This window comes from Gossypium arboreum, chromosome 6 (genome assembly GCF_025698485.1).
Source record: "Gossypium arboreum isolate Shixiya-1 chromosome 6, ASM2569848v2, whole genome shotgun sequence".
In the NCBI taxonomy this organism is placed as follows: Eukaryota; Viridiplantae; Streptophyta; class Magnoliopsida; order Malvales; family Malvaceae; genus Gossypium; species Gossypium arboreum.
Genome location: NC_069075.1, coordinates 10,580,351 through 10,592,260, shown reverse-complemented (window position 1 = coordinate 10,592,260; position 11,910 = coordinate 10,580,351). Strand labels below are relative to the sequence as shown.

The 11,910-nt window shown below is 32.6% G+C and overlaps 1 non-coding gene across 1 annotated transcript; it reads left to right on the top strand.

Moving 5' to 3' along the window:
* The first annotated feature begins 798 nt into the window (after positions 1 to 798).
* Positions 799 to 905, top strand: LOC128295038 (small nucleolar RNA R71). Its single transcript, XR_008285345.1, has one exon. It is a non-coding gene; the product is annotated as a small nucleolar RNA R71 (small nucleolar RNA).
* Positions 906 to 11,910: the final 11,005 nt, after the last annotated feature.

The window sequence follows — 11,910 nt, the reverse complement described above, 5'->3', positions numbered from 1 at the left end:
ACATACTCATAACCAAAAATAAAATGAGCACGGAATAAAATATATGCTCTATAGGCTCAAAAGCTCACAAAAAGTTATGGTTTTGATGTCAAACTTGCAATTTCAAAATTTCAAGATAATAATTCAATCTGGGGAGACAACATAAAATATTTATTTTTGAAAAACAACTTATCATCCTTGACTCTCTTGTGTCTTAAAGTATAAATCAACTAATGCACAAATATCCACAAATAAATCCAAAACAACATCAACAAAAACTCCAAATTAAAAAAAATTAACTCTAATAGAGGCTATGAGAAAATTACTTAAACACAAGAAATAATTTAGAGATTTTATGAAAAATATACAAACAACCTCCCCACACTTAAGATGTACATTATCTCCAATGTACAAATAGATAAAATCATAGAATAAACACAATATCAAAAGAGAGGGAGAGAATTGAAACTGCCCTAAATTTGGATGAAATCGCCAAAATAGTGAAATCGATACATTCACATCGCATTGCATCACTAGATTCACTTGCTTAGAAAATTTTAAACCATCAATTTTCTTACAAAGAGCTTCAACCTGATTTGCCAACATAGAAACTGCATCAATTTCAAAAACCCGGGCTACCTTGACTGGTTTTACTCTCATAACTTGCCACTGATAATTATTCAGTGTAATCTCCTCAATGAATTCTGAGTTGCCTCAGGTGTTTTGTTGTTCAATGTTCCTCCAGCTGTTGCATCAATCATCTGTCTAGTCGAGGGATTCAAACCATTGTAAAAAGTTTGAACTTGGAGCCACAAAGGTAGTCCATGGTGAGGGCACCTTCTCAACAAATCTTTAAATCTCTCTCATCTATCATAAAGAGTTTTAATATAAAACTGATCAAAAGAAGAGATTTCATTCCTCAACTTAGCTATTTTTGTTGGTGGAAAATATTTTAACAAAAAAATTTTTAGTCATTTGCGCCCAAGTAATGATAGAACCTTGTGGTAATGAATTTAACCACTATTTTGCCTTGCTCCTTAATGAGAATGGTAACAACTGTAAGCGTATGGCATCATCAGTAACACCATTGATCTTGAAAGTGTCACAAGTCTCTAGAAAGTTGGCCAAATGAGCATTCAAATCTTCATCTTGTAAACCATTAAACTAAACATATTGTTGCACCATCTGAATTGTATTCAGCTTGATTTCAAAATTGTTTGCATTAATAGTTGGTCTTACAATACTCGATTCAGCCCCAATCAGAGTGGGCTTAGCATAATCATACATAGTTTGAGGGGCAAGATGTGCAGGAGGTAGCTAATTATTTTGATTATCACCTATCTCTGCAGTAATATCCTTTTCCTCTTGATCGTCTACTACATTCTATTGACTTTGCATTACTTCTCTAACCTCTCTTTAATTTTTGCGAACATTCTTTTCAATCTCTACGAAAAAATAAAATAAAATAAAAATAAGCACAGATTTTTACGTGGAAACCCTTTCGGTAAAAAACCACGAGTAGAAGAGAAGAAAATTCACTATGTCGAATTCGAATGATTACAAGAGGAATAGACTATGTTTATTTATAGGCTTGTAAAGCTATATTCTAGTAAGACTAAAACACTTTATTCTAATCAATATCAAATAGATAGAATTTAATAAGGTTTAAAAACATTATTCTAAAATAAAATAAAAGAAGTGTAATTCTATATGGATTCTTTTTTATTTTATTTTACCACTATATTTTATTTAAATAAAGATTCGGTCACTTAATTCTAACAATCTCCACCTTAACACAAATTCTCAATGAACAAGTTCTCCATCGTGAACTCTCAATGAATAAGTTCTCTACCTCTTCCATAAAACCCCTTAAGGGTTTAACTTCAACAATAAACACCAACCAAGTCTAAGCAATGCTCAAACTTGGTTATAGGAAGTGACTTAGTTATCATATCTGCAGGATTTTCATGAGTACTAATTTTTCTCACAACAATATCACCACGAGCAATAATATCACGAACAAAATGATACCGAACATCAATGTGTTTTGTTCTATCATGAAACATTTGATCTTTTGTAAGAAAGATGGCACTCTGACTATCACAAAATACTGTGCTGATTTGAAAGTCTTCATTGAGTTCACTAAAGAGTCCCTTCAACCAAATAGCTTCTTTACAAGCCTCAGTAATCGCCATGTACTCAGCTTCAGTGGTAGACAAAGCGACTGTAGATTGCAAAGTGGCTTTCCAACTAATTGCACAACCTTCGATTGTAAAGACATAACCTGTAAGAGATCTTCTTCTATCAAGGTCTCCAGCAAAATCAGCATCAACATACCCAAGGACTTCATCTCTAGTTCTTCCAAACTGTAAGCAAACATCAGTAGTACCTCGTAAGTATCTTAGAATCCACTAAACTGTTTTCCAGTGTTCTTTATTGGGATTCATCATGTATCTACTAACTGCACTGGCTGCATATGATAAATTTGGACATGAACAAACCATAGCATACATGAGAAATCCCATTGCACTAGAGTATAGAACATGTGACATGTACTCAATCTCATCATCTGATTGTGGAGACAAAACCGATGAAAGTCTGAAATGGGCTGCTAAAGGAGTACTAACAGGCTTAGCACTCTGCATATTGAACCTGCAAAGAACTTTTTTAGTGTACCCCTTCTAACTTAGGTACAATTTACTTGTTTTTCTATCTCTGAGAATCTCCATTCCAAGTATCTTCTTTGCTGGTCCTAAATCTTTCATATCAAATTCTTTACTTAGTTGGGTTTTGACCTTTCTTATCTCTTCTTTTATCTTTTGCTGCTATCAACATGTCATCAACATACAGAAGTAGATACACAAAAGAACCATCACTGTTTTTCTTAAAGTAAACACAACTGTCAAAACTACTTCTTTTAAAATCATGAGAAGTCATAAAGGAATCAAACCTCTTGTACCACTGTCTTGGTGACTGTTTCAAACCGTAAAGGGACTTTTTCAGAAAGCAAACATAGTCCTCTTTTTTTGAGACTATAAAACCCTCTGGTTGTTGCACGTAAATATCCTCCTCAAGTTCTCCATGTAGAAATGCAGTTTTTACATCTAACTGATCAAGCTCCAAATCATGCATGGCAATAATACCAAGCAAAGCTCGAATTGAACTATGCTTAACAACTAGGGAGAACACATATGTAAAGTCCACTCCTGGAATTTGACTGTAACCCTTTGCAACAAGCCTTGCTTTATATCTGGGTTCTTCAACTACTGGAGTCTCTTCTTTCTTTTTAAACACCCCTTTACAACGAACAACCTTTTTACCTTTAGGAAGTTTCACAAGATCCTATGTTCTATTTTTGTGGAGTGATTCCATCTCCTCTTGCATAGCAAACATCCACTTTTCTGAGTCTTCACAGCTAACCACCTCAGAATAATTAGATGACTCTTGATTCACATCTAAATCTTCACCTCACTCTGCTTGGTAAGGCAAAGCCCTATGTTAGTTACATAGGCAACCCCCAATGGATTTCTTAGTGAAACTCATCAAGGTAAGTTTTGGTGGGCTAGCTTATAGCTATTCTATCACTCAGGGATCCAGAATAGAGCAACTGGGGATGACACGGAAGCCACTCAGGTGGGGTTGGTAAGATATGATATCAGCCACGTTTAAAGCATAAGCAACTAGATCAGCCTCGGCATACTTCTTTGCAGGTTTAATTTCTCTTCTAGTTTTGTTTTTGGCGATAGAGTATTACAGTGAAGAAGCAACTCTATTCTCAATTTTTGTACTAGCTTGAGGAGTTGACTCTGTATTAATCTGATGCTCTACCTGCTTTTGATTTTCTTTATTGGAAGAGTCTTTAAAAGATAAGTTAGGTAGCATAGCAGTTTCATCAAAAACAACATATCTGCTAATCACAACTTTTCTATTTTCAGGACACCATAACTTATACCCTTTTACACCAGCTTTATAACCAAGAAAAACACATTTAATTGTTCTTGGTTCCAATTTTCCATTATTAACATGAGCATACGTAGGACACCCAAAGATCTTTAAATCAGAATAATTAGCAGGATTACCAGACCATACCTCTTGTGGAGTCTTTTTCTCAATGGTAACGGATGGAGATCGGTTGATCAAAAAACATGCAGTAGAGGCTGCTTCTACCCAAAATGACTTCAGTAAGTTGGCATTTCACAACATACATCGAACCTTCTCCATGATCGTTCTGTTCGTTCATTCTGCAACACTGTTTTGCTCTGGAGTATGACGAACTGTCAAGTGTCTCACGATCCCTTCTGACTTGCACAATCTATTAAACTCATCAGAACAAAACTCTAAGCCATTGTTTGTGCGGAGGTATTTTATCTGTTTTCCTGTTTGTTTTTCAATCATAATTTTCCAAGACTTAAATGCGAAAAACAAATCACTTTTTTGCTTCAGGAAGAATGCCCAAACTTTTTTGGAAAAATCATCAATAAAAGTTAGCATATAATTAGCTCCTCCTCTCGAAGGCACTCTAGGTGGCCCCCACAGATCAGAATGAATATACTCCAACGTTCCTTTCGTGTTATAGATTCCTCTAGTGAATTGAACTCTCTTTTGCTTCCTAAAAACACAGTGCTTATAGAAATTTAGTTTGCAAATTCCTTACCCATCAAGAAGTCCTCTTTTGCTCAATTCTGTCATGCCATTCTCACCCATATGCCCTAGGCTCATATGCCAAAGTTTAGTAATATCATCATCTGATAAGGAAGAGGAAGCGATAGCTGCATCACCAGTAACAGTAGAACCCTGCAAAACATATAACTTGACAATCTTTCTTTGCCCTTTCATCACATCAAGGGAACCTTTGGAAATCTTTAACACCCCACTTTCAACTGTGTATATGTACCCTTTTTAATCCAGAGTACTCAATGAAATTAAATTTCTTTTCAATTTTGGAACATGTCGTACGTCACTAAGTGTTCTGACAACTCCATCAAACATCTTAACTTTAATTGTTCTAACACCTGTGATTTTACACGAAGCATTATTTCCCATCAAAACAACACCTTCAGACATTGTTTCGTATGTTGTAAACCAATCCCAATTGGGACTCATGTGGAAGGTGCAGCCTGAATCAAGTATCCACTCCTCGCTTACTTTAGAATCATTGACAGAAGCGACTAGAAGTTCACCATCGCTGTAGTCTTCTACAATATCAGCTTCACCAGAATTTTCTGGTTGTTTTCCCTTTTGATTCGCAGCCTCCTTTTTAATCTTATTATGTAGCTTATAGTACTTATATTTAATGTACCCTTTCTTCTTGCAGAAGTTTCAAGTTTTACCTCTATTTGAAGACTTTGATCTACCCTTAGATTTACCGTGAGGATTCCGTTCCTGTGTCCTTCCACGATTATCATCAACATTCCGATCTTGTCTTCTACAAACAATGAGACCCTCTCCCTGAGAGTCGGGTTTACCACAAGATGCTTCATCTTATCATATGAGGTCAAAGGATCATAAACCTCATCAACTGTGAGAGACTCACAGCTATATAAAATCGTGTCTCTAAAAGTTGAATAAGACGGGGGCAATGAACAAAGTAGAATCAACCATAGATCTTCCTTATCATGCTGAACCTCCATGGCCTCCAAGTTTGAGAGAATTTCTTTAAACACTATTAAGTGTTCTGTACAAACGCCCCTTCCTCCAAACGATGAGCATAAAGACGCTGCTTCATATGCAACTTGCTTGTTAGAGTTTTCGACATACATATTTGTTCTAGCCTCTTCCATAATGCAGCAGTTGTCTTCTCTTTCATCACATCCTGGAAAATTTCGTTAGACAAATGCAAATGTAATTGCGTTAATGCCTTTCAATCCTTACGCTTCTTCTCTTCATCTATTAATGTCGTAGGCATCTTATCTATCCCTAGCATGGCATCCTCTAGATCCAGCTGCGTAAGAACTGCTTGCATCTTAATCTGCCACAACTCAAATCTGGTGTTACGATCCAACAGCAAAATTTCATACTTCAAAGACGCCATTACCGTGATCGAGTTGAACAACCCGGAAGCTCGGATACCAATTTGTGAAAAAATAAAATAAAATAAAATAAAATAAAAATAAGCACAGATTTTTACGCGGAAACCCTTTCGGGAAAGACCACGGGTAGAGGATAAGAAAATTCACTATGTCGAATTCAAATAATTACAAGAGGAATAGACTATGTCTATTTATAGGCTTGTAAAGCCATATTCTAGTAAGACTGAAACACCTTATTCTAATCAATATCAAATAGATAGAATTTAATAAGATTTAAAAAATATTATTCTAAAATAAAATAAAAGAAGTGTAATTCTATATTGATTCTTCTTTTATTTTATTTTACCACTATATTTTATTTAAATAAGAATTCGGGTCACTTAATTCTAATAATCTCGCTATTAAAAATTAATGGATCCAATGGGTTTCTTCTAGTCATAAACCAAAAGAACCTGCCAAAAGAAAACTCACGAAAAATTAGAATGTAAAAATGAAATTGAAAACAAAAATATTAAAATAAAAAATGGCTAAATTAATAGAAATAAAGTTTTCCTAATATTTTAGTCCCCGAAAATGGCGCTAAAAACTTGATTGCACTCGTAAACCAACTAAAAAATTGACAAAAGCAGGTCCACCTATAAATTAATAGTATAGCTACAGTGAGCAAAGATATCATTCCTATGAAGACTAAAAGTACTAGCAATTATCGTTTTTCTATTATTTAACCGATAAATTGAAATAATTAGTTAAAACTAAAATTAATTAAATTAATTAACTAAAGAACACGACAAAGAACAAATCGAAAAATAATCGAGTAAACAACCAAGAAGCTAAACAATACCGAGGAAATAATTTACCTAGTCTGCATCTGTTATTATCAATCTATATTACACAATTTCTCCACTTAGTATCTTGATCCGTAGAAATCCCTAAATTATGCTAATATCTCTCTTCAAGACTAAGAGCAACTAACGCTAGTTGAAATTTCTTTCTAATCAAAATCCCTATTATCACATTAACTTGATCTATGGATCCCCCTATTAGATTTGACTCTAGTCCGGTAGATATATGCCGTCTATTTCTAGGATTGCATGCAATTCCACTCAATTATGCTAGACATACTCATAAACAAGGTTTATTCTTCTGATTCAAGCACATCAAACATGAATTAATAATCTAGAAATACCAAACCAAAAATTAAGTACACATAATTGAGAATAAGATCCAAGTATTTATTGCGTAAAACAGAAATTAGAAGACAAAATTCACCATAGGGTTCATCTTCCTTAGGTATTTAGAAAATTAGTTCATAATCTCAAATAAAGATATCTCAAACCACAAGATATAAAGAACTCATAATAAACTGCAAAGAAATCAAAAGGAAGTCTTCAATATTGATGGAAATATGCTTTAGAATCGACTTCAATGGTGTTTTCCGAGTTGATTTCTTGAATATTCTCTGACTGTTTACTTCCCTCTTCTTATATTTGGTATATATAGGTCTTAGAATGCTTGAAAAACCTAAAAATTACTTTTTTTGTACGTGTTTGGAGTGTGATTCGCGAAATCTACACAGTTTGGCATATGGTCGTGTGGCAGCCCATCTAGCTCACACGGCCATATGCCCAGCTTGTGTGGGAGGGTTCAGTTGTATGGTTCATAAAACTTGCTCTGATTTTCGCTCGTTTTTCACTCCTTTTGCTCTCAAATGCTCTCCTAAGTATAGAACATGATTTTAAAGGATGCTCTACTTTCTATTTATACTGAAATTTTACAAAAAAGTTACATTTTATTCACTTTAGTCCTTAAGTGTACAACAAACAATTAAACGTTACAATTTAGTCCTTTTATAATCTAAGCTTAAAATCTATCAATTTCTCACCAACTTCTTCAAGAAATCAACAGTGACAACTTTCAAAAACTTTAACAGTGTTATAAATTGATACATGAGCTAGCTAAACCAAGCTCTCATGATCTCAAAAACATAAAAAAAAATACAAGGAAAGGACTAAGATTTACCAACTAAATTGTGATCAAATGCTAACAAGCTTCCAAGGGTTTTCTTCCTTTCAATTTCGACAAGATGAAGAAGATGAAATAATGGTTGTTCAAGCTTTCCCACTAACTTAGTATATATAGTTTAATTAGTATTTAATTAACCTTAGTTTATTAACTTAACTAATTACTATCACATTTTAGTGCATAACCTATCCTTATCCACTATCACATATTATAAAATGGTTTAATTACCATTTTGGACTTTTGGCTAATTGCAATTTAAATCCCTAAGTGTTTGGCCAATTAAAAACCTATAGCAATTGGACTTCTATAATTTAGTCTCTGTACCTTAATTAAGTAATTAATAGACAAAATTGATGAGCCAATCATTAATAAAATTTTATACTAATATCGTAAATATTCATATTTAATATTTACTGAATCCATTTATAAAAATGAGGTTTCGAAACTGCATTTTTCGATACTATTGAAAATGGGGTTGTTACATCATGATTACTTGAGGAAAACTAAGATCATCTCCATTATGGACATTGAATTGGGTTGCACTGCTCGTATCACTTCCATTGTTAGCAAACAACAATGCCATGAATCACACTAGATACATTAAGTGTGAAAGTTTATTACTAAATAATAAAACATTTAATGAAAGTGCTTGACTGTAGTGGCCATTACGACTTAGCACTACAAAAATTGTGCAAACAAAAACACAAAGAACACTAATATTTGTTTACATGGTTTGGTTTCCCTATATTTGCAGAGCTTAGCTCGATAAGTAATTCCACTATATTTAATCCATATTAAAACAAGTGAATCACACTCTACCACTCCTTAAGTATAGAGATCTCACTTTTGTACCTAAACATTAGAACACTCACCTCCAAATCCTTCCATTAATAACTTGGGTAGTAAACACTCAATGTTTACAAATCAGACTGCACTCTTACACAAAATATTGCCACAATGAACGAATACAAGTGCTCTCAATATGCTCTATTACATAACCTAGACAAACCTCATCGCATATATCAATTTTGGCTTACTAACAAAGAATCTAATTGAATACAATGCGACTCATTGAAAATAACTATTACAATATAAACATTTAAAGCACAATATGTTGAAGATATGATCACATAAAATCAACAACACAATCCCGATAAAATATTCACATAAAAAGGGTTGTCTTAATTCACTCCAATCCAATCCTATCTTCAATAACCACAGATTGGATTCCATAAATGGATTATAATATCTCTAAAATATCAGCACATTCACTGGTCTAAAATTTTTCTTTATTAAATTTTCAACTCAAATATGGCAAGTAACTTCATTACCTCAATAGTAGTTTGCAGTGAACACTACCAAGTGCCACTCAACTTGTTCAACACAACTTGCCTCAACAAAAACCATAATATTTCCTAAACCCGAAATATTTGTTACATATCTAATTATATATACTAACAAATTTCTTGCTTAAATTCCAAATAATTTGTGATCTAACATATTTACAACACATGTATTAACTAAAGATAATATTTTTAAAACATCATACCCAAAAATCTTTACAACCATAAAATCTTCTACTTGAGTTTAAATCACTCCACGAAATGTCTCGTGGTTCTAATTTCTTGTAATGATATTGTAATGGGCCAATTTTGGCCTAGCTCTAGTTAAAATGAAAACCAAATAATAAAACAAGTCCAAAGAAGTATGTGAAGAGAAATTAAACAACCACGAAGGAGCCGCGCATTTTGACCGAATGGTTTATTTGCGCATTGGATCCCTCCGCTTTCTTAGCGCGTTTCAATGTGGTCCCATGTTACCTTTTTATTTCGATGTCTCCCCCAGAATTTTCTCTCTGTTTCAACTTGGTCCTCGGGCCATTTGAAGAGGCAGGCCCTTGAAACGCTGCGCATAAAGGGGTTGGGAATATTTCCCAATCAGTCCCTCAAGGTTTCAACACATTTTAAATCGGTCCATTGCTTCATTTTTTGCCCGAATTCTCCCTTTAATTTTATTTAGATTTTGATTTAGTCCTTTTTAAATACTTGCATTTATTTTATTTGGATTTGGACCCTAAATTTTTATTTTATTTGTAATCTAACCCTTTTACATATAAATTTGGACTCTTTTTATTATTATTTATTTTAGACTATTTTATTTATCTTAAATTTCATATATTAAACTGTTTTAAATTGTTTTAGATATATTATTTTAAATTATTTCATATACTATACACTTTAAATTGTTTTGTACATTATTTATTTTAAATTTGTTTTATGTATTATTCATTTTAATTTATTTTATTATTTACTTTAAATTTTTCATATATTATTATTTCAAATTTTTATATGTATTATCTATTTTTTATATACCATTTATTTTTTTTAAAAATGTTTTGTATATTACTTATTTTAAATTTCTTTTTACATAATATTTACTTTAAACTCATTCATATATTATTTATCTTAAATTAGTTTACATATCATTTGTTTTAAAAAATTTTCTCATGTATTATTTATTTCAAACTTTCACCTATATTGCCTATTTTAATAAAAAATTATACTCATAATCTATTTTTAAATTGTTTTATATATTGTTGATATTAAATTTCTTTTTCACATTATTTATTTTAAATTCATTTATTATCATTTTAATTTTTTTACATTTTATTTATTTTAAGTTGCTTTATATTTTTTTAAATTGTTATATATATTATTTAATTTATTGGGCTTAATTTATTAATGTTCTTATTTAAATGATAAATGTTGTGTGATTGTTGTCCTCGTATATACTATGATTCATTTACTTGGTAATTTCATATTATTGTCATTCATAGCATTTGTATGTTATTACTTCATGATCCGCATCGTTTTTTAGTTATTTCATTCAAATCGCATCGTGAATTAAGCTGCAACGTTTTATCCAATATGGATTGTTCTATTTTTACTCCAAACAAATAATGCATGTCGTTTAAATATCGTATTCACTATTATTCAAAAATAAAAGTTTCAAAATAAGGTAATGTTTTGCGTTTTAGAACATCAAGGAATTGTGCCCTAACTTACAGGGTTTCGATTTTTTCGTTGATTCTAAATAGCCAAATATCCTTTTGAGTTTTAAAATACACAGAATTCCAATCAAAATTAAAGACAAACTTGCACTCGGGAGTTCATGGTATCGTGTCCTAACTTACGGGATGTGATACTCCAATATCTCGAGACGAGGAAATCTTTAACAATCATTTTGAGCTAATTCAAGCGTGTTTTTTTTTAAATCGACATTGATAAAAAAAGGTCATATCTTAAATCCGTTCCCGATTTTCAACTTTCGACATTAAGACACTAATTAATCAATTCGGTACCAATTTTGGGCATGACGAGGGTGCTAATCCTTCCTCACACGTAACTGACTCCTGAACCCGTTCTCTCGAGCATAGACCAAAAACACCGTTTTAGTAAACTAAAATGTTTTATTAAAACAAAGGCGATCCGATCACTCCTAATAAAGATCGGTGACGACTCCCGTTTTAATCTTCGCTTCCAAACAAAGTCGATTCCCGTTTTCAAAAAAATAGTTTCTACAGCTTGGCAACTCCACTGGGGACATTGAGAGTCGAGCCATAAATTGATTAATTTTTGTCCTTTGTAGAAATTTGAAAATTTGTTTTAAATTTACGATCCCTTCATTGCATTTCATTTGTGTGGTTTTGTATGATTGGATTATGGTTCGAGTTTCTTAGTATACTTTTGCGCATCATATTGCATAATTGGATGATTTTACCCTTTTTAAGTGGGAGTGAGAAGCTATTCATTCGTGAGGTCTTCACCTCCGTATAGGATAGTGGATCACTTTCGGGATACATCCGTACATACGTCTTCGT